The 23,147-nt window shown below is 35.1% G+C and overlaps 1 long non-coding RNA gene across 2 annotated transcripts in view; it reads right to left on the bottom strand.

Annotated features, from left to right (window-relative positions):
- LOC138703985 (uncharacterized) overlaps window positions 1–23,147 on the bottom strand; it is a 196,197-nt gene that overhangs the window by 39,333 nt on the left and 133,717 nt on the right. For both annotated transcript variants that reach the window (XR_011333284.1, XR_011333283.1), the window contains one exon: window positions 11,155–11,303. This is a non-coding gene — a long non-coding RNA (uncharacterized lncRNA). The remainder of the gene's footprint in view (window positions 1–11,154; window positions 11,304–23,147) is intronic.

Raw genomic sequence — 23,147 nt, 5'->3', positions numbered from 1 at the left:
ATCTTTGTTACACTACATGTTTAAGTTACACATTGATATGAGTGAGCAATGGAAAAATAAGAACACAAGATATTCCTAACCAACTGAAAGGAAAAGACTCACCTCATACGATAGTGATGATGATAGATATTTTAGAAGGAAAGAATAAATGCAAGTACGAACTGAGGAAACAACTGGCATCGCCCAGGTCAAGTCGTACATTGAACACATGTTGTGCAGTGCAAGGTCGTCTCGCATGCGCTACTTGTGTCCACATGCCGGAATCCAAATCGCGTTTTGTGTAATTCCGTGATGTTACAACGATGAACATCAAAGCGTAATCACAGTAGGTAGCATATTATTAAGCCACTTCGTACAGTTCTGGCTTCGCATACGGTAGATCTGAGTGCTATAGGCCAGCCAAGTTGCAATTACCGACGGCAGGAGTCCGAACTACTGAGCTCGTTAGCCTATATGTTTCCTGTTTGTAGCGATAGCAGCGACCTCATCTCCAATCGGTAATGAGAAGTTGGTGGGCCTATAATACATTATAGTAAGATGTGTGTATGTATGTATGTATGTATGTATGTATGTATGTATGTATGTATGTATGTATGTATGTATGTATGTATGTATGTATGTATGTATGTATGTAGCCTATGTATGTATGTATGTATGTATGTATGTGTGTATGTATGTATGTACAGTATGTATATATGTATGTATGCACTACGAATCGCAGAGCAAGCGACACAGCATGCAGTGGAAGCACGACACATCACCACGCCCAAAAAAGTTCAGAAATTTCATAACCGCAGGCAAGGTGATGCTCGTGCTGTTCTTTGACTCAGAGGGTCCATTACTCTGCCACTTCATAGAGAGAGGAGAATCTGTCACCTCCGCTCGATACTCCGAATCCCTCCGTGCTGAATTGTGTCGTGCCGTCAGAAACAAGCGACCCGGACGTTTGCGTGAAGGTATTATTTTGTTACACGACAATGCGCGACCACACACAGCTCGGCACACCATGAACACCATTCGAGACCTGCGCTAGGAGGTACTCGAACATCCCCCTTACAGTCCGGACTTGTCACCTTGCAACATCCAGATTTCCGGCAAGCTCAAAAGTGACCTGGGAGGGCGCCGGTTTCCAACGGACGGTGACGTGATTTAGGCAGTGCAGCAGTGGTGCCACCAGCAGTTAAAAGATTGTATGAACAAAGTATCAAAAATCTGGTGAGCAGATGGGATAAGTGCCTAAATATTGGTGGAGATTATTTTGAGAAATAAAATTAATCTGCGGAGAAAAAAATTATTTCTCGTTTTCATTTGACTGACCCTCGTACTTAGCTATCTAGGTTGGCAACTCTGTCAATAAAATCAACTTCGAATAATGGCAGCCGTTTGCTGTAACGACGAAAAAACACACTATCGTGCAAAAATATTTTGACGGTCAAATGAAGAGACATTCAAAAACCTCTCACACCGGTGGATTCTAAAGATATCCAAATGTAGCCAACATTTTACACTAATTGTGATGATGATGGTAATGGTGGTGGTGGTGGTGGTGGTGGTGGTGGTGGTGGTGGTGGTGGTGATAATGGCGGTGGTAATGGTGTAATGGTGGTGGTGGTGGTGGTCTCTTCTAAAAGACAACTTTCCGTCTTGAACATCTAATAAAGTTTATACGCTTTATTTTTCATATTCTTATTAATGTCGACAATAAAATGAAATGATAGGCTATAAAGTCTTACAAAATAAACAAGAAATCAGTCTCCTCATCTTATAAGGAAGTTGTATCAGAATTTTAGTCGACGTAAAGGTGAGTGTCATGTTCGAATACAAAAACGGTTGCACAGTTTAAAATCCTACTTTATGCTTCACTAATGCACTCGTCTTTTTCTGACGAGGAAGCAATCTGATACTTGTTTCTATTTAAGATCCCCTGAGGGAACATGTTTCAATTATTATTTACAGGTTCGTATAGTAAGCACAAACTGCGTTTTTAACTTGAAACTCTACCTAACTTACTTATTGTCTGCACAAATCCCAGATTCATGTTAGCACTTGTCTGCGTTTCGTTTCTTGTACGGGTACTTGCTCCATGGAATATCCTCCGTGAAAATTCGAAGAAATTATAATCATGGAAAGAAGGTATAAGCTTAGATAGATATAGCCTACTTTTCCCTGGCTTTCTACGACGGTCATAAGAATGATTCTGAATTGTGAAGAAATGGTGCAATAATAATTGTGGTAGTGTTGGAGAAACTCTTATGCATTATCGTCTTTGTTTACCAAAAATTTTAGCTGGAGTGACCGAAATTTTAACCCGAATTAATGGCATGGAAATCTAATGCTAAAGCCTTTAGACTCACTGTGCGCCATTTTGTTTGTTGAATTTATTATTTTTATTTTAGTAGGTTATTTTACGACGCTTTATCAACATCTTAGGTTATTTAGCGTCTGAATGAGATGAAGGTGATAAAGCCGGCGAAATGAGTCCGGGGCCCAGCACCGAAAGTTATCCAGCATTTGCCCCTGTTGGGTTGAGAAAAAACCCCGAAAAAACCTCAACCAGATAACTTGCCCCGACCGGGAATCGAACCCGGGCCACATGGTTTCGCGGCCAGACGCGCTAACCGTTACTCCACAGGTGTGGACTCGTTTGTTGAATCATAGATTTACTTTACTGAATAATTCTGCTCAGAGTAGGCTATGTAGAGAAAAAACCTTTGTAACATCTGTGCTTTGTTCACCACAAATTTCATTACAACCAGAATGAGGATCGATCCTGGTCTGATCGGATTGATTGAAGACCAGCGCGTTAGTGCTAAGCCACAGACACAGCTAAGTATGTGTAATCTGAAATATGGAGGTGAGACTTTTGTCCATCATATTCCATATTTTGTCTAATCTCAAAGGAAAAAGAATCGTCTGTAACTTTGATGGCAGCGTTTTTGGACATATACATTAGAAGTTATTATTTATTTTAGTGACTAGGCTTACTATAGGCTATAGGGACTAGTGCCCTGCAATGTTCAAATATCAGAGAGGCAACCAAGTCATTACAAACTTCGTCTTATAAGTTGACTTACAACAATGCAGTGGTGTTTATTATTATGCAGATGACATAGTTTTACTTTTTGGTGGAAAAACCTGGTATGATGCATATAATAATTCAAATAATGGACTTAATTTATATCAAACCATTTTTTTATCAATTTATCTTTCTATCAACGAAAATAAAACCATAATTATTCCGTTCTCATTATCTGAAAAATGTAACAAACCTCTTACATCTATATTAAGTATTAAATTACATAATTCTGATTGTTGTCTTATACAGTGTCCGATTATATTAAGAAGTCCTCTTAAGTTAAGTATTTAGGCATAATTTTCGATAATCATTTAAAATGGAACCAACACATTAATTACCTTTGTAATAAATTACGAAAATAATATATTATTTTGTTTTATTGAGGAATTACTTGTCAAAAATTTTATTACGCACAATATACTTAACTTTATTTCAAGCGGTACTTATGTATGGAATTATAGGATGGGGTAGCTTATTTAAATCCAATTTTAATCCACTTTATTTATTACAGAAGAAAATAATTAAAATATGCCTTCATAAACCTATTGATTTTCCATCTCAAAAATTGTATTTAGACCTTAATGTTCTTAACATAAGACAAATTCATACATAAAAATCGAAATAGTTTTGAATTATATTCTCAAAGTTATGAACCAAAAGGTATGCATTTTTTAAGATTGTTTGAACCAAAATGCAACACTGCTACAGTATTTCATCACAGTAGTAATTTAGGCCAAAGAATATATAGGCTAACAAATTTATATTTAAATATCCTAATCTTGTCAATTCTAATAGTTCTAATATTCAATTAAAAAAGTTATGTATGAATTTTATAAAAATTGAAAAACTGTAAATTTAAATTTATATATTCTTATTGCGTAGTAGACATAAGACAAATTGTATTGTATACTTCTTAATTTCAATTCAGGAGTCCACCCCTGAGTACGAGTTCTACTCTTTCAGGGGCGAGCAAAAGTTTTTCTGTGTATATTATATTTTATGTTACAATTATTAGAAAAATAAATAAATAAATAAATATGAAAAACTAATCCCAAGATTTGTGTTAAAATCCTTAAGCGGTTAAAACATAAAGGGGTGGGGTGAAAGACAACGAATATTTTTATAAGGTGGAACGAACACGACAGGCCATACCCGACAAACTTCTACCGAACATAGCGCCTATAATGCAACACCCCAATAGACTGTTAAAGTCTGTAAACATCGTTCTTTGAAGTTTGTGAGAAATTATAAAATTATGTTTTTGGGAAGCTACTTAAAGAATCAGAATATAAGCCCTAGAATAAGAGTATAGGTAATTTTTGTTTGGCAAATAATATGCACTCCACTGCTCGAGAAACGGCTAGTACGGTAAATCAAGGCCAGACTAAAATACAAGCTATCAAGGACAGATAAATCTCCAGCGATATATTGATAAAGTTAAAAACTTATCGTCCAACTGATCCTTCCGATTTTCTTTTGATTACAGTCAAGTCTTCATATAAAATATGATAATACCGATGTATGAAACATGGCAGGGGTGACTTGGAGGGTGTTAAATCATTCCCTCCATTGGAACAAGCTTCTGGTACGAACAGTTGATTGTTATTATTTTGAAGGAGGTTAATAATTTTCGAAAGGGCCTGGTCTGATCTCCGAGGAGATAGAGCCACATAAATAATTCCTGCTAATGATGCAGATCGCTGGCTTTGTCACATGGAAGAGAGAGTCTTCTCGTGTGGGCGTCTTTGGACAACGCCCTCCACAGACATGTCACCCGAAAGACATCATTCAGTCCCCACGAAGCACCGTGTAGGTAATACACTATGTACTACCATACCGGTCATATTCCTTTTATTTTCTCATTTGTTGCTGGTTTTACATCATCTTCATTCTCAACATCATTTCCTTCCTACTCATTTTCTTCTTAATCCTCATCTTTTTCTCTACAGTACTCTCCGCAATAATAATAATAATCACAATAATAATAATAATAATAATAATAATAATAATAATAATAATAATAATAATAATAATAATAATAATAATCATCATCATCATCAACAACAATATCGTTGTCGTCTTCATTATCCTCATAGTTTATTGTTTTATAATTCTTATTATCTTTACCTTTTCCGTTTAGCTCTTCTTATTTGTTATCAAATCCATATTATATAACTCGTTGCACGAATGATTGCCGATTTCGAGAGCGACATTGGCGCTACGTTGCACGATACGATCCAGTGTTTATGCTTTAGTTCGCCTACTGGCCGCCGGCAATCATTCGTGCAACCAGTAATAACTTTGACCATTGGTGTCTTCTTCAATACTCTCATAGCATATTTTTCATCATTCTCATTATATTCACATTCAGCTTATATCTTTTTCATGATACTTTTATTATCGCTGTCTTCCTTAATGTGATAGCATATTTTTCATAATTCGCATTATCATCTTTATCTTCAGCTCCTACCTCTACATATTCTTCATCAAATTCGTGTTCTTAGTTGTTATCGTCATTATCATGTTATCATAACCGTTATCACTTATCTTACATACTCCTTTACCAATTTTTCTCTTCATAATTTTTCACGATCAAACTTAATCTTTAACAGATATTTTCTGATTTAGAGATATTGTTGAGATAGTCATTCTTTTAGGTAGGGTAGAATATTTTGTCAATTTATTATATTATATTATATTATATTATATTATATTATATTATATTATATTATATTATATTATATTATATTATATTATATTATATTATATTATATTGTGTTGTGTTGTGTTGTGTTGTGTTGTGTTGTGTTTTATGTTGTGTTGTGTTATGTTATGTTATATTATGTTATGTTATGTTTTATATTATGTTATATTATATTATATTATATTATATTATATTATATTATATTTATTTATTTATTTCTTCCTGTAACCACTACAGGTTGCCATTGACAAAGAGTACTATGATACAATAAAATAATAGAGTAAATGCCTTGAGACTTAGTGATGCATTGTTGTTAGAGTGAAAAATAACAATCTGAATTAGATTGAAACACATGATAATAAACGAAGTAACGTCAAGAAGATGCGAATTAAAGTCATGGTCCATATGTACAGTATGATGCCTGAAAATAGCTATAAATCCTTTGAGTGTTGCAATTGTTAGATCTCTTAAAATATCTTTATGCAGGCCAAAAGATTTACAGAAGTCGACTAGGAACCGGGATATGGTCCCACGGGCTCCTATCATTAGTCCCGTAATGACCATGGGTTGCAGATGGTATTTGTCCTTATAAAAACCAATGGAAGGATCATATATATTCCTTTTTTCCTCTTCTTCTTCTGGCTGATGTTCATGCGATTCGAATCTCACAGTAGGGTCTATGATGTAACCTTCAAGAGAGGGAGGTTTAAATGCAATTATGTCGATTTTTCGATTACTGCCCTCACTGGATATGCCGTGTACGTCTTCATATGCTGAATAACATTTGTTCTTTAAGGCAGTTGCTATTATAGATCTTACTGTATGATCCGCGTATTTCGTAGAAGTTCACCGTGTGGACAGGCCCCCAGGACATGGCAAGGGTTTCAACCTTCCTGTCGCAATGTCGACAGAGGTTACTGCCTGAGGAATATTATATTAATGCTTCGCATCACCTATACTTGCTAGAGTTTCATTTTATTTCCCCACTTTTTAATTTTTGTAGAAGAACTTTTTACTCTTCAACAGTGTTCATTTCCATTTTTTAAACCTACCACTTGTTGTTTAGTCAACTGTCCGAAGACAGGTCTGAATCTCACAAGTGATACCAACAAGGCGCCACTACACTGAACATCAAAATTGTAGGACTCTCATACTGCGTGCAGATTCCTAGGCAATAGAAAACAGAGAGTTGTGATTTAGGTCAAGTTTTCTGAGAGTATTTTTACTTTTCCTGTCATTTTCATTTCATTACCTGATCATTGTCTTATTATCACTTCATTCTCTCTCAGTAGCCCAATTAATGAGGCACGTTAAATAAGTATTAAGTGATTATTATAATTTTACAAATTTAGACACGTTTAAGCAGTGAGAATCTCTAGCTCTGTGACCAACATGGCAGAAGTTCGCCATTCAAATCAAAACAGTACGACTACAACATGAAACGAGAGATATTTTCAAAATATATAAAATATAAAAAAATAAAAGGAGATACATTTCCAATTTTCTCGCCAATACTAACACTGTCAAAAATGATTTTATCAAATGTACAATTTTTGTTGTCTCTTATGTTCTGTAATTCATCTGCTGATTCCAAAAATGAAGTCAGAATTTTTCTGCCACCCACCATTTTTTATAATTTTAGAAAAATTGATTTATTTTATTGCTATATACAGTCCTTAACATGCTAATGGAAAGAAAATATTTCAAATATTTCATTTTATTGCTCCAACAATTGACCTATAACTTTAGATCACTGTTGCCTGTAAAGTCAGAATTCATAAAAATTAATTTTATTCCCCATAAGACTGCGAGTGTTAGTATTAATTCTCAGTTGAGTTGGAACTTACATCCGTGAAACAAGTTTCACAACCCGTGTTTTCTTTATCCTAATGTTTAGTGTGGTAAAAGTATCTTATAAAGTGAAACACACGTCGAAGTACTGTGCAAATCACAAACAATGTTACGTTTGTGGTTAGTTAACTTTGAGAGCACACGGGTGAATTTTACTGCACTAGTTAAAAGAGCTTACGAGCATTCTTTTGATTGCAAAATAGACGAGGACAGGAACTGGGCCCCTTAAATCTGTTTTACACGATTAGCCTAACTGAATGGCTAAAAGAATGCCATCATATGCCTTTTCCAGTTCCAATGATATGCCGGAAACCTAAGGATCACTCAACAGACTGTTGAACCACAGATCAGAAGATTACAGCGAACTGATTCAGAACTATAACGTGATGGAGTATCATGTATCTCGCAAAATAACTTTTTGGATTCTCATCTAGTTTTTCTTTCCTCAAAACCTTCGGGTAGTGAGTGACGAACATGGGAACCGTTTTCATCAGGATTTTTCTGAAATGGAAAGGCGCTACTAGGAAAAGTGGAGCCCAAATATTCTGTCACACTACTGCTGGACACTCAAAAGAGATGTTTCTCAAGCGAAGTATAGCCTAAAATCTATTTCACACACATTTTGGGTAAATAAATATGATTTTATTTAAAATGTTACAGGGTATCAATACTACAAAAGTCTGAAGTACATTTCATATAATTACTCAAAAACGTTGGGTGATAGAAAAATTTTGAAAACAGGTCTGAAATCAGCACGAAAAATGCTACAAGAATCACCCTTTCTTTATCTTTTAACAAAAAATATGTTTATTTGTTGACCTGTGAATCGAACCAGAAGAAGCTAGGTTAGCATTAAGAAATGATATCAGTAAACCTAGCTATATTATAAGAAATTAGCTTAAACTAGGTAAATATATGTACACTCTTTTCAGCAATTTACTATTTTAAAATGGTCGAACGGCCATGCCGACCTCCCATACCCCTGTTTTATAATAGGGCGCGGAGGCGGGGGGGGGTGGAAGTTTAACTCAACCTTTCGTTTCACAGTGGCTCGGTGAGTATCTTTGTAGTCAAGCCTGAATTTCAACCCACGAAGGAACCTGGTCAGTCCTTGGCAATGTTACGCATGTAAAACAGCCTGGGCTTGTTTCTATAGTAACCAGCTGCGTGATTCACTCGCTCAACAAAAAGAAGTTAACAGGAATTATGCAGTATTAAAAAACGTGACAATGGTCTCCAGGGTTCACATCCGCTCAAAACAAAGATGCAACTTAGTTGCTACCAGAGACGTGTTAAAATGTTATGATGTGGCCATTTAATGTTCCATTTACTTATATAAGTTGATGTAAGTGATAAAACAGAAAAATTAAATGAAGTAAACTATGTAGTATGTACTGTAGACTAAAGAGATAGCTAAAATGTGTGAGAAAATACACTAAATTCAAATTTTCTGAAACAATATCAGTACCCTGTGCAGTATTTGGAAAGGAAACTTGGGGATATCTGTAAAAGATAAATTTATCAATGTAGATTACCGGCAGCCTTTAAGAGATTTTTCAGATCTGTTTTCGGGGTTACAAGAAACGACGGTTAACAGTAAGAAAAGAAGATATATGAATGCAATTTAAAATACTTGGTTTAAATAAGAAAGAGACTGTATAAAACATAGGTTAGATTATGTACAAAGAATAAACGAAAACAGCATGTAAAAGAATGCTTAATTATTGATCAAAATTAAAATGAATCATGAGACAACCGAAGAAAAGATGGTTTGAACATTTGGAACCGCAGCGAACTTCGAACTAACTTATTTCACCATCCTACTTGATTATCGCGTTTAATCGTAGCTTTATTCGTTAGTTATTGGTTTGTTATAAGTCTGTTCTGACTGTTAAATAAAAGACTTTGCAACCGCAATGTGTAAAATAATCTGGTGTGTTATGTGACTTTGCAACCGTAATGACTAAAAAAATCATGTGCACTATGTGACTATGTGATCATAATGTTTGGATTAACCTTGTGCGCTATGTGATTATACGATCGTGATGTTTAAAATAACCTTGTGCACTATGTGACTATGTGATCATAATGTTTGGATTAACCTTGCGCGCTATGTGATTATACGATCGTGACGTTTAAAATAACCTTGTGCACTATGTGACTATGTGATCATAATGTTTGGATTAACCTTGCGCGCTATGTAATTATACGATCGTGATGTTTAAAATAACCTTGTGCACTATGTGACTATGTGATCATAATGTTTGGATTAACCTTGTGCGCTATGTGATTATACAATCGTAATAATTATTTAAAATAACCTTGTGCACTATATGACTTTGTGAACGTAATGATTAAAATAATCTGGTGCGCTATGTGACTATGTGATCGTAATATTTAAAATAACTTTGCGCGCTCTGTGACTATGCTATCATAATGTTTTAAATAACATTGTGCGATGACGATCATGATGACGATAATGATGGCGATGAAGACAAGAATTGCGATTATGAAGGCGATGACGATGAAGATGATAACGATGGCGATGAAGACAAGAATTGCGATTGTGGAGACGATTATGATTATGATAACTATGGCGATGAAGACAAGAATTGCGATTATGGAGGCGATGACGATGAAGATGATAACGATGACGATGAAGACAAGAATTGCGATTATGAAGACGATGAAGATGATAACGATGGCGATGAAGACAATAATTGCGATTATGAAGACGATGAAGATGATAACGATGGCGATGAAGACAACAATTACGATTATGGAGGCGATGACGAAGATGATAACGATGGTAATGAAGACAAAAATTGCGATTATGGGGGCGATGATGATTAAGATGATAACGATGGCGATGAAGACAAGAATTACGATTATGGAGGCGATGACCATGACGATGAAGATGGTAACGATGACGATGAAGACAGTTGCGATTATGAAGGCGATGACGATGAAGATAATAACGATGGCGATGAAGACAAGAATTATGATTATGGAGGCGATGACGATGACGATGAAGATGGTAACGATGACGATGAAGACAAGAATTGCGATTATGAAGGCGATGACGATGAAGTGATAACGATAGTGATAGTGATAGCGATGAAGACAAGAATTGCGTTATGAGTCCGGCGATGATAATCATAATGATGGTGATGATAGTGACGGATATAATGACGGTGATGAAGGCAAGAACTGCAATGAAAATGATGATAAGGATATTGATGGTGATATAACGATTCTCTTAATGAAAATAAAGACGAGGAATGTGATGAAGAAGGAGAAGATGATGACAATCAGGGTAATGAAAACGATGGAGAGTATGACGACGACTATGAAGATAAGATCTGTTGTGATGAGGGCGAAGTCGATAAAGGTAATTATGTTAATGATGAAGACGATGTCGATGATGATTATAGACCTAAATACGAAAATGGCAATAATGATGATAATGATAACTATAATTAGGGTTATAACAATATGTGCTTTACTTAATTTTCGGACTCACCTAAAAAGTAGAGCACTCCGTGGACGCCTGGGTGGTCCGGCTTCCTCGTAGCTCTGACTGGAGCCGCGCGCGGTTTGTTTCTTTGTCGCCAACTCCAGATAGCCTACCGTGTCAATGTGCTCCAGCTTCCAGGAACAACGCAAACCACCCTGTAGCACACAAAACGAAGATCGCAATGAACTGCAGTAAGGATCCCGAGAAGCAGTTCGCGACCAGTTTCTTCCTCAGCAATAAGAAACGGTTTGCACACTAATTACTGGAATATCTTCTCTGACAGAATGTGCTTTCATGATTCCGAACCGACATAAAGATTAACTACATATATTTAAAAATAGTCGCAGAACGTCTACTGAATTGTATTTAGTTATTTACTATACATCATTATCACCATTATTAATGAACATCATCGTCATCACCAACGTCCTTTTCGAAGGATTGAATGTTCAAGCGCCTACCATCCTTAGTCTTTTAAGAATTTTAAGCTAACTAGTCTCTCTGGAGTTTCAACTCTAAAATTTGTGGGAGGAAATTAAATAAGGAATAGTGAAATGAAAATGCAATGGGATATTATACAGGGACATCATTTTATTTTTAATAACATTTTTAATATTAACTTGCCTAAGATACCTTTGGATCCACGCCGTTTGCTACCCCCTTCCACGACTGGAGTTCGATGATACTGGCGTAATATACAAACAAATCACTTTACTGGGTATAGGAGGGAAGAAAAGTAGTTCATCCATTTACGTAAACTAGGAAATATTGCACTTTTGAGTTTGATCATTTTCATTAGGTTTTTGTTTAATCAAAGTATTAACAATGAGTGTTTTTACTCACGAACTGAGCTGTCCATGTGGACGTATTCATTAGGCCTATACAGTGTATATTAGCGTACAATATAGAGAATGAAGCTAAATTGAAAAATAATCAATATGGATATTTAAACACATTTTTTTTTAAATGGTGGCCGTTCATTTCGATACAGGCTTCAGTTCTAATGTGCATATTATCGCACTATAGACTATTGTACCTAATCCCAATTACTAGTTTCGTTCTTCGTACTAGTAACTCATGTTGAAATAATTCCGTACCTACTCTATAAAAGGGTACCTTAGGTACTGTAAATTCAATCTTCACTTCTGCCCGATCCGAAGAGATAAAATTACTCAGACATGCTATCTACTGTCCGTGCAAATGTTATGTCGTAGGGTCGTAGAAAGGGAGGAAATCACGTGACAGTTAATTACTTAACAAGGTCCTTTTATTTAAGTTATATTAAACAGCTGTATAATATTACGTAGACGTCCAATTTCTAACAGAAATTAATGTTCTGAGAAAGGAGCTAAGTCAGCCCAGCCACTAGCTGGCGAATAAATGCTTGTGGGGGAAACCGGGATACGACGTAGGCAAATGGATGATAGTACCTGTGCGAAAATGATTCAATATTGAAAGTTCTTTCGCCACTGGAAAACGCGAACATATTTTTGGAACGTACTGTTTACTATGACCGTAAGTCTACTATGACTGTATATGCAGTCTTGGATCTGTGTGGAGGACGGTTGAACTTCATTAGTAGAAGGGGTGGGAGTGAAGTAAATTAAAAAAAACTCAGGTACAATAAAAATTGAAGTAAAAATAAAATGATGTCCCTGTATGTTGTATTAAGAAAGAGCAATATATTTTGTAACTGTCTACTGAAGGATAGCCTACACTGGAAGTAATAGTGAACGGAAGAAAAATTCGAGACGAAGAAGATATCAGATAGACAACATTAAGATATGCGGGTCATATGTGGAGACAAAAAGGAAGGCGGAAAATAGGAAAAACTGGAGGCTGCTGGGTTTGCAGTGAAAGACCTGTGCCCTTGGGCAGAAGACTATGAATGAAAGAATTAATGAAGATATTCAATTTTGCTTTCCTTTATTTCCAATTTTTGTCCAATCGTGCCACTTTCTTCCTCTTGTTAGAGAAAAAATTAAGAATAACAACAATAATAATAATAATAATAATAATAATAATAATAATAATAATAATAATTCGTTTTACATTGTTACTCAAGTGGTAGGTGTTCTGACATGAATTCCAGGTGACGTATCTTTGATTTTCAACAAAAATAAATAAAATAAAAAATGGAGATTTAACTCTTTTTCTCGAAATGAGGATATGTACATCTTACATTTAAGCTTCATTCATAGTTTTCTCTCAAGGACAGAACTTTCATTGCAAACCCAGCATTCTCCAATATTTCCTACCTTCTGCCTTCTTCTTAGTCTCTGCATATGATCATCCTAATGTCGTCTATCATTTGATATCTTCTTCTAGCCCGAACTTTTCTCCCATTCACCATTCCTTCCAATGCATCCTTGATTGGCAGTTTTTCCTCAGCCAGTGGCCCAGCCAATTGTTTTTTCTCTTCCTGATCAATTTCACCATCATTCTTTCTTCACACACTCTTTCCAGTAAAACTTAAATTCTTATTCTGTCTGTCCATTTCACCGCTCCATTCTTCTCCATATCAACATTACAAATGCTTCTAGTCATTTCTCTTTATTTCGTCGTAGCGTACAAGTTTGTGCCTCATACAATGCCATATTCCACTCAAAGCACTTCACTAGTCTCTTCCTTAGTTATTTTTCCAGAATTCCGCAGAAGATGCCCCTATCTGTATTAAAAGCTTCCTTTGCCATTGCTATCCTCCTTTTGACTTCCTGGCAGCAACTCATATTACTACTAATAGTACACCCCAAGTATTTGAAGTTGTGCACTTGTACTCTGTCTTAATTAGTCTTGTACCATGTTGAAAAGATGAACAGGAAGTCGCAGTAAATGAGTTTGTTTAATATTTTCTATAAAATAAATAATACAAAAGAAACCGAAGGATTCATTGCGTGGAAATGCGTCACTGTTGTTGTTATTATTATTATTATTATTATTATTATTATTATTATTATTATTATTATTATTAGCCATATTATTATTTCCTACAGTGACATATTCATTTTCAGATTAGCCTATATGTTTACTTTAGTACTTCAACATCTCGGTCCATACCTGTGGAGTAACGGTTAGCGCGTCTACCCGCGAAACCAGGTGACCCGGATTCGATTCCCGGTCGGGACAAGTTACCTGGTTGAGGTTTTTTTCCTGGGTTTTCCCTCAATCCAATATGAGCAAATGCTGGGTAACTTTCGGTGTTGGACCGCGGACTCGTTTCACTGGCATTATCACTTTCATCTCATTCAGACGATAAATAACCTAAGCTGTTGATAAAGCGTCATAAAATAACCTACTATATATATATATATATATATATATATATATATATATATATATATATATATTCAACATCTCTGGGCTCATAAGAGCGACTTCGCGAATGAATAAAAAATTATTTGACTATCGTTTTCATAATATTGATCCAACACTGATAATGGAATAGGTATAAGAAGCAGAAAAGAAAATTAATCGAATTGTACTCCTTATGATTTTTTAATTAAATAGTTAAACTTGTAATTAATATACAAGCAGACGAGCCTATCTAACTTGCTAGTGCAAAAGGGCGTAGTTGCAAATCAATGGAATAACTACCAGGAAGAATTTCAATCAGCTTTCACCGTCAACATTGTAAATCCAGACCCAGCTTCGAACCTTGGACTTGCAGATAGCATCGGGACACCGCCCGTGGTAATCACATCTGCGGGTGAGATCGCTCGGGCTGCCAAATACATATTAATACCAAGGGCCGAGATGTATAGCCGTTCATAACGACGCTCTGTGCAAAACAGACCTATAGTTCCACAAAAAAGGGGAAGGAAACAAAATGAAGGCAACTACAGTCAGTGTCAGAAGTACTTGTTGATTTTCATCCATATTGTTGATAAATTATTTTATTTAGGTTTAGTTTTATTGATATATGTTATACTCTTATTTGATTTATGTAGTTATATTATTTATTCAGTTACTTTTTAGTATAAATTCATTTTAATTCATTATCACTGAAGACAGCCCTTTGGACGTTCTGTCTTCGCGTTTATGAGGATTGTGAACTAAGAATAGGTAGACCTATTTAAATGTAGTGATCAGCATTACACATGGCTCTCGTTCAAATTTCAAAAGAATATAGATTTACAGTGTAGGATGAATTCAAGATAAACACATACCCACTCCTTATATTTATTTTTATCACTTCTTAAAAAGAAAAGCAACTCTTATTAGTGCTCCGAAAGGCATTTAAGGTAGTGGAATGTCAAGGCTATTACTTTACGAGAAATAATCGACAATGAATAGTAGGAGGCATGTCGGTTCTACTTGTCCACAAGCAATTATACCTGGTTCTCATTTCTGTTAAATATTGATTGAACTCCATCGTCGTAAGGATTAGATCGATGGGAAAAATGTATGACTCCGTCGGGAATCGATCCCGCGACCTTTCAGCTTTTAGCGAAACGCCTTAGTCAATGACCCTATTACTTAGCCTATTTATTGTTGATTATTTAATAATTTATTCATTCAGAATAATATTATTAGTCTATATTGTTCGTGGTAGATACTTCAATGTTCACTATCTGTCCAAGCTTTCCTGTGTAGTTGCGGTATGTTACTTACCTAGTTCTCTTAGTTACCGTGCTGGACGTTGAGTCAGAAACCCAGCCGTAGAAATTAATTTTAAAGTGCGGCAAACAAATTATAGGCATAGAGGAGAGAAAACGAACCAAATATAAACGCACGCATCACAATTAAGACATCTCTAGAAATAAAAATTAAAAAATTATAGCGTTATCGATTTTCAAAAGCAAGTCTAAAGTCTTGACTGAAAATGACAAAAGAAAGCAGCAAATATAGGAACTGAAATTGTAGATAGGCCTAATAGATTTCTTTAAAACCATTAACGTAACAAAGACATTATTAACAAATTCCAAGTGACAGAAAGTAACGCTCCAATATAAGATCCAGATCTATTGACAATTTTAATATGTACGAAATGTGCGGAACTACTCATACCATAGTAGTTATGATGGTGGTGCTTATGATTATGATTATGATAATAACCAAAGTGTGTTATTAATTCATTATTTTGCTTACCTTGTTTACTCGAGTAATGAATGTACTTTTTTCCATAATTTTCTTTTATTAAAATGCGGGGTGCGTATTATAAGCGAGAAAAAATTTAGCTTGAACTTTGTCGAGTAACTTGTATATTAACAGTTATTGGAGTTCATTATGAAACAACCCAAACCACAGAAGACAACTGAAGGAAGCAACAATGATGCTGCTCATAGCACATTGAAAGTTTTTAAACTATTAAAAGGAACCAATCACAAACCATTTTTTGTTGCATTTTAAAAAGAATCAGTAGTAATAAATTAACTCTTGTTTTAAAAATTTAAACGTGAGAAGTCCATCCAACATTACAATAATATATTACCACAGATAGCAATTTTGAAAATGTAATGTATATCTGCATTATGCATGGATGTTTTTCCCCACTACATATCACTGTCAAAAATTTGAGTGCGTACATTATGCGATGGCGTTTATTATATGAGTAAATGCGGTATTTTTCCAAAGTATTAGACCTATTTTGAAGTTGAACCTTAGCATCTCTTCTGATAGCCTATTTATAGTAAAAATTGACTGTGGAACAAATTTTCTCAACGTACAAAATAATAACCAAAAGAAAGAAACAAAGCAAACCTGCAACAGAGGAATCGTAACCCCCACAGCATCTGGCCGAAATCAAACCGCGGTTATTTTTTATTAGACTGTGACCTCCAGCTGACTGACTGGACACTGACTGACGTAGCACGCGCTACGAGCGTACTAAGCTAGCCCCGGCTATCCACTGGTTACTAGTACAGAATTCAAATCGTATCCTATCGCTAACACTGGTTTATGAATACGAAAAACGCTGATAATCCACCGAAAGCCCGCGCTGAAAATGTCTATGATTACGGCCCTAAGATTGTAACTTCCAACATTTCAGAGCTACAGAAGATATAGTCTTAGTTTTAATAAACTCGTTAACGTTCTCTTATAACACATGTTAAAAATATTGTCCCTTGAATCGCTGTTACATTGAGAGCCCCACCTGCACACTCCGGATGATTTATTTAGTAATCTGACGTACGCAATCACATTGTTGAATAATGGACCTTATTGCAAATGCAAGAGTTATCCATCCATCCATCCCTCTCTGTGTTGCGTTATTATTTATTAAGATAAAAGGCACAGGTATGGCCATGATGTGAATAATTAATGGGTAGTTAGAATTTTTTGATGGAACACTAGGTTCTCTATGAAGGCGGTGGAGGTGGAGGGATATTTGTTGTTATCTCGGAGGGATTTTTAATTAAGTTTCTTGGCCTTCTAGCAGTATGTATCTCTAACATGCATCCGAGTAGTCGTGGAAAAAATTTTAAATTCATCATGTGAAAGAAGCCTTTGGTTGTAATCTTACGTCAGGGCTTTTAAAATTATTCGGTTGGAAAAATGTAGCCATACATCTTGCAAGGGATACAGAAATGTTTATTATCCGTCTACCTAGGATTTCCAAACCCCTGTAGAAGTTATAGTTAGCCAGTTTGTTTTTCATTTTTGATATGATACAAGGCGAATATATTATGATGCGGCCCTCAATGTATGGGATTAGCGCGATGCCGAAACTCTACAAGAGACAACGTCGTGCATAACATAGACAATGACAATAAACTGACATCCATGTGTCTAGACGGGATTTGAACTCAAGGAAATAACTCCAATGCCAGGAACGTTCCTTAACTACTGCGGTACACAGCAATTGTCTGATCGTTATTCTCATCATATCGTCATCCAATTCATATATTTGATTGAATAATTTCAAGGGAAAAATTGTTCCGGGGCCGGGTATCGATCCGGGGACCTTTCGCTTAGCGCATGAATGCTCTACCGACTGAGCTACCCAGGAACTATACACGGCCCCGGAACAATTTTTCTCTTTAAATTTATCAAACCTGCTTCACAGGGCGCTACTACCTGAAAGCCAGATTTGCATCATATATTTGATTGTTATGATTTCAAAACATGCCGTCTTTGAAACAACATTCCGAAGACCACCCCTCTCTGACAAGGGAAGGGTTTCGGCTCGAACAGGAATTTTTGGTTAAAAATTTGTACAGAGACTTGCCTTACAATGATGATGAAGACCGTAAAAGCATTCATTTGTGTAACTCTCTGTTTGGTTGGTATTGGTCAATACACTTCCTTAAAAATTTACATGAGGATTTTCTATAAAATGCATGAACCAGCATGGAGCAGAGCAATAAGCACAACACGCAGAAGCAACACCTGAACAATCTTATGAACCACACTCCATTGCTGAAAAATCAAATGCTACCTGAATTATATTTTTGAAGTCCGAGACTTGTCCACGATTCACGTAACCAGCTGACTGCCAGGAATACTGAAGCATAGGGCGGTATACTGGAGCAGACAACTGGTTATGAATAACAGAGTGCATTTTCATTATAAACACTCGATTTCCCAAGTTAAGTTCTGGATTTCCAGCAAGAGTCCTTATGTAATCTGTTATCCTCCGAGCATATATTTTGTATTGTATAAGGAAATAGATATTCAGAGTCTGGATATATTTAGTTTTTTTTAGGTGGAATGATCATACATTCTATATCCTAGCCTTGGAATGATTCATTTATTAATGTTGTGTCCTTGTGCGCATTCAATGAATCCCACAACAGTGTACATTTTTGATTAGCTGCAATATTTTCAGACAGGACGTCGGAGAAAAATATTCTTAAATGGGCTTTAGACATTTTACCACTCGCACTAGCTTCTAGGCTAGGCTAGGCTTACGTCTAAGGTGTCCCATCCTCTTAACTTGTGCAGTGCTCTCCCCACCCCTCAACTTGTACAGTGCTCTAACAGACAAACCACACATTACACAAACGAATGCTTTTGGGAGCTTTACAGAGATGTAAGGATGGGCCTGTATACAAATTTTGGATACGAAATTCCTGTTCGAGCCGAAACCCTTTCCTTGTGAGTCTACTTCAAAATTTGTTTCGGCAGTCAGGTCTAGCGTTTCCTTTCGATGTGATTTTTCAATTTTTATATAAATTTACTAAGGAGATTCGGGATAAGTACATTTGTATTACTTTAAAATCTCTTCATTTCTTTTTTTTTTTTTTTGGTCCAAAATTTTATAAAAACCAAATGATTTGCAATATATTTTAAAGGTGAAACTCTAATTCATTATAACAGGGAATGTAATATTATATTAGTTCTTACTCTTTACGTACTTATATCCTCTTCATTTTCAAAGGACAATAATTTATTATGATGTGAGATTAACTGGCAAAATTGTTCATGAAATGATTCGCATTGGAAGGCTGACTAGCTCTCTATTTTATGATGTTCTTTATGTTGATAATGATATGATGGTGATAAAGAGGAGGAGATGGATGAGATAAAGGGAAAGGAAAGAGAGAATTGCTGATTTTATTTTTTTAAATTTTAGTAGGTTATTTTACGACGCTTTATCAACTTCTTAGGTTATTTAGCGTCTGAATGAGATTAAGGTGATAATGCCGGTGAAATGAGTGCGGGGTCCAGCACCGATAGTTACCCAGCATTTGCTCATATTGGGTTGAGGGAAAACCCCGGAAAACCCTCAACCAGTAACTTGCCCCAACCTGGAATCGAACCCGTGCTACCTGGTTTCGCGGCAGAATTGCTGATAAAAGTGACAATAGTGACAATGCTTTAATTGCTAATTTGGCCATTTCGTTCCAAATCAGCAGTTATCTAGTGTCGTATCGGTAGAATTTCTCAACACTGAGAAATATATTTCTGACCATTAGCCAGTGCATATTTTATATCAAGAAGGCCTACGTCTGTAAGTTATATCTTATGTAATTACATTTACCTGAATATAGTGTTGAATTAGAATCGCAACGCAACATAACTGAATTATGTATTGATATTAATATTAAGTTAATACCGGTATTACTAATTCAGTATTAATTACGTTCAAATTTCACAAGATCAGTTAATAATAATAATAATAATAATAATAATAATAATAATATTTATTTAATCTGGCAGAGCTAAGGCCAGTAGGCCTTCTCTTCCGCCCAGCCAGACTTTAATTCTAATTGAATACAATTGGTTACATAGTTATTACATTAATATCTAGACCATAAAACAACATAAAAGTAAATAATGAAAGTTTGATAAGTAATGTTAGTGTGACAATAATAAACATTGGTAAGAAATGGTAATAATAATAATAATAATAATAATAATAATAATAATAATAATAATAATAATAATAATAATAATGATAATAATGATAATTTAAATATTTATTCTGTGATAAATATATAACCATTGAACATTGAGAAACCTGAAACAGCTATTATTGTTAACAAGAATTGTTAGAAAAATATTTCGTTAGTCTATTCTTAAATTGGTTTGATGTCTGACATTCCCTGACATTACTCGGTAGGGAATTCCACAGCCGAGGAACAGCCACAGTGAAAGAAGATGAATATGAGGATGTTCGATGGGAGGGAATGGATAATATTGAGGAGTGTTGTGATCGTGTGTCTAGGTTATGATGGGTGGATAAATTTTGAAAACGAGACGTAAGATAGACAGGAGTGGAGAAATGAAATATGTGAAAGAGAAGGGAAAGACAGTGGATTTTCCTACTATCTTCTAGACGGAGCCAGGACAACATTTCGAGGGATTGTGTTACGTGATCAGCCCGGCGAATATTGCAGACGAAACGGACGCACATATTACTTCCATTTCTTCAGATACCTTCTACTTCAAACCAAAATTATTGCTACCAACATAACAGTTAAAAAATAACTGCCAGTTGTTGTATTTGTCAGTACTCGAAATTCGAAACAAGTTGGTAAAAGAAAATTCAACCTGACTTCTAGAAAATCACTATAATCCACTAGCATATGTAGTAACAGGGTAAATATAGTTTGGTTATACCTTAGGGTATTACGTAAGCTGATCCGGACTGTAGCTGGTAAACACTGTACATTTAATTATGGTCTCAATTTCCTTTTCTTTATTACTGTTCTTGTTATTCAAAATTTTCGTACTTGCAAATGACTTTGTACTTTTCTATCATCACTGTGTATCATTCATGATGATTATGATGAGGTAAGCCCCTACACATTTATTATTGTAAAGAATATATTATTTTCACCGGAAACTCAAGCGTTATGCTTTGTAGTGCAATGTTTTTCGCTTCTGTGCAGCTAATTCCTATCTGCTAAAAAGCTACTAATATGTACTCACTCAAAAGGATGTACGTTGATGAATTAATGAGACCGACGTCATGAAGCCTCTTCTTCAGTAATTAAATACAAATTCTATGTCATTGTTACAGTGCTACGGTTACCTTAGCGTGAAGATTTCGTGTCTGGAGATCATTTAGAAATATATTACTTTCATATTATCGTCGCTCCAATGCCGATTTATTTCTGATGTTGTCAGGAAACCTGTTTGTTCTGTACCAGCAAGTCTTAATGATACCGAAAGTAAAAGACTTTGCCACCGAAATGGCTTATGATCACTGTACAGTGACAGTTTTCAAGCACCTCCTTGGAATACGTGCAATTATATGCACTTACTGTACTTGTGTGTAGCTTGGTTGTACTGTAGCTCTTGGTCTTGTTATACTAAACAGATGCTTTGAGAGAGGCGGGTTGACCATGAATAACGCTATCATCTTGTAGTATGCCGTGCAGTCTAATTACTATTAACTTAGGTGAAGAAATAAGTGTAACCTTCCTTTGTTACATGCAATGCGTACTTGAAATTTTTATCAGAGGAAGCCGATCCCTCTATTTCAAATTTTAACGAAGGAAAACTGTTCTGATTATTTGAAAACGTGATACCAAGAAACGGCTTCATCTAACTCAAACGCCCAAAAATTCAAATTGTTCCATTTATTTGAAATGTTCTTAAGGGGTTAGGTACAGTTTACAGCAGTAAAATTTTGGAAATATTCAAATTTTTTTCCTCCATTACGTATCTTGCATAATAATGGAAATTGGTATGTGTAAAACAGTGTCCTTCTGCTATAAGAAAAAAATATTTTTAAGATTTAAAAAAAAAATTGTTTACATTTTTTTTTTTTTCAAAATTCATTTTACTGTGTAGTGATGAAGCATTTCCCACATAACTCAAAAACTATCCAACATTCTGTGATGAAAATTTTTGTGTGATTTTATGCATGTTATGCGCTACAATATGATGCAATATCACTTCTCTACCTTTGATAGATTCTCTAATAAAAAATAAATTCTTTTAAATATGGTCAAGTATCAGTACTTTCTTCTAACACAAAATTAAAAAAGAAATAATATTTTTTATTAAGGAATGTAGTTGAAAGAGCATGATATTGTAAACATGAGATTCAGTAATAAAATGAAAAAGAGAGAATATCAAAATGTTAACAAGTTCCTGAATTGTGAGGGAAAAACTTCATCACAGTGAACTGCCACCATTTTGAATCTGTAAAAAAAATATATATATATAATTTTTTTAATCGTAAAAATATTTTTTTCACATAGCAGAAGGACAGTGTTTCACACATATCAATTTTCATTATTGTACAAGATACAGTAATGGAGGAAAAAAAAGTTAAACATTTCCAAATTTATACTGCTATAAGCTGTACCTAACCCCTTAAACGGAAATCATCTGCATTATTAACAAAATTGATAAACCAAATTTTTTCTATTTAGGATTTTGATTCAAGAGAACTGCTTCATCTAGATGGAATTTCGATAATTGAGGAGCTTATTTTCAAAACAACTCTTGTCCATTTCCATAACTTTGTGGGAAATCACGAAAACAGTTTTTAGGTTTAAAATACCTTACCAGCTAGGCAAGAGACATTGTGAAATCAAAGAGATTGGGTGCATTTAGAATCAAATATGAGCATTAGAGTCTTTGATTGCAAAGCTTGAACT

This window comes from Periplaneta americana, chromosome 1, assembly GCF_040183065.1.
Source record: "Periplaneta americana isolate PAMFEO1 chromosome 1, P.americana_PAMFEO1_priV1, whole genome shotgun sequence".
Classification (NCBI taxonomy): domain Eukaryota; kingdom Metazoa; phylum Arthropoda; class Insecta; order Blattodea; family Blattidae; genus Periplaneta; species Periplaneta americana.
This window is presented reverse-complemented; position numbering and strand designations above follow the sequence as displayed.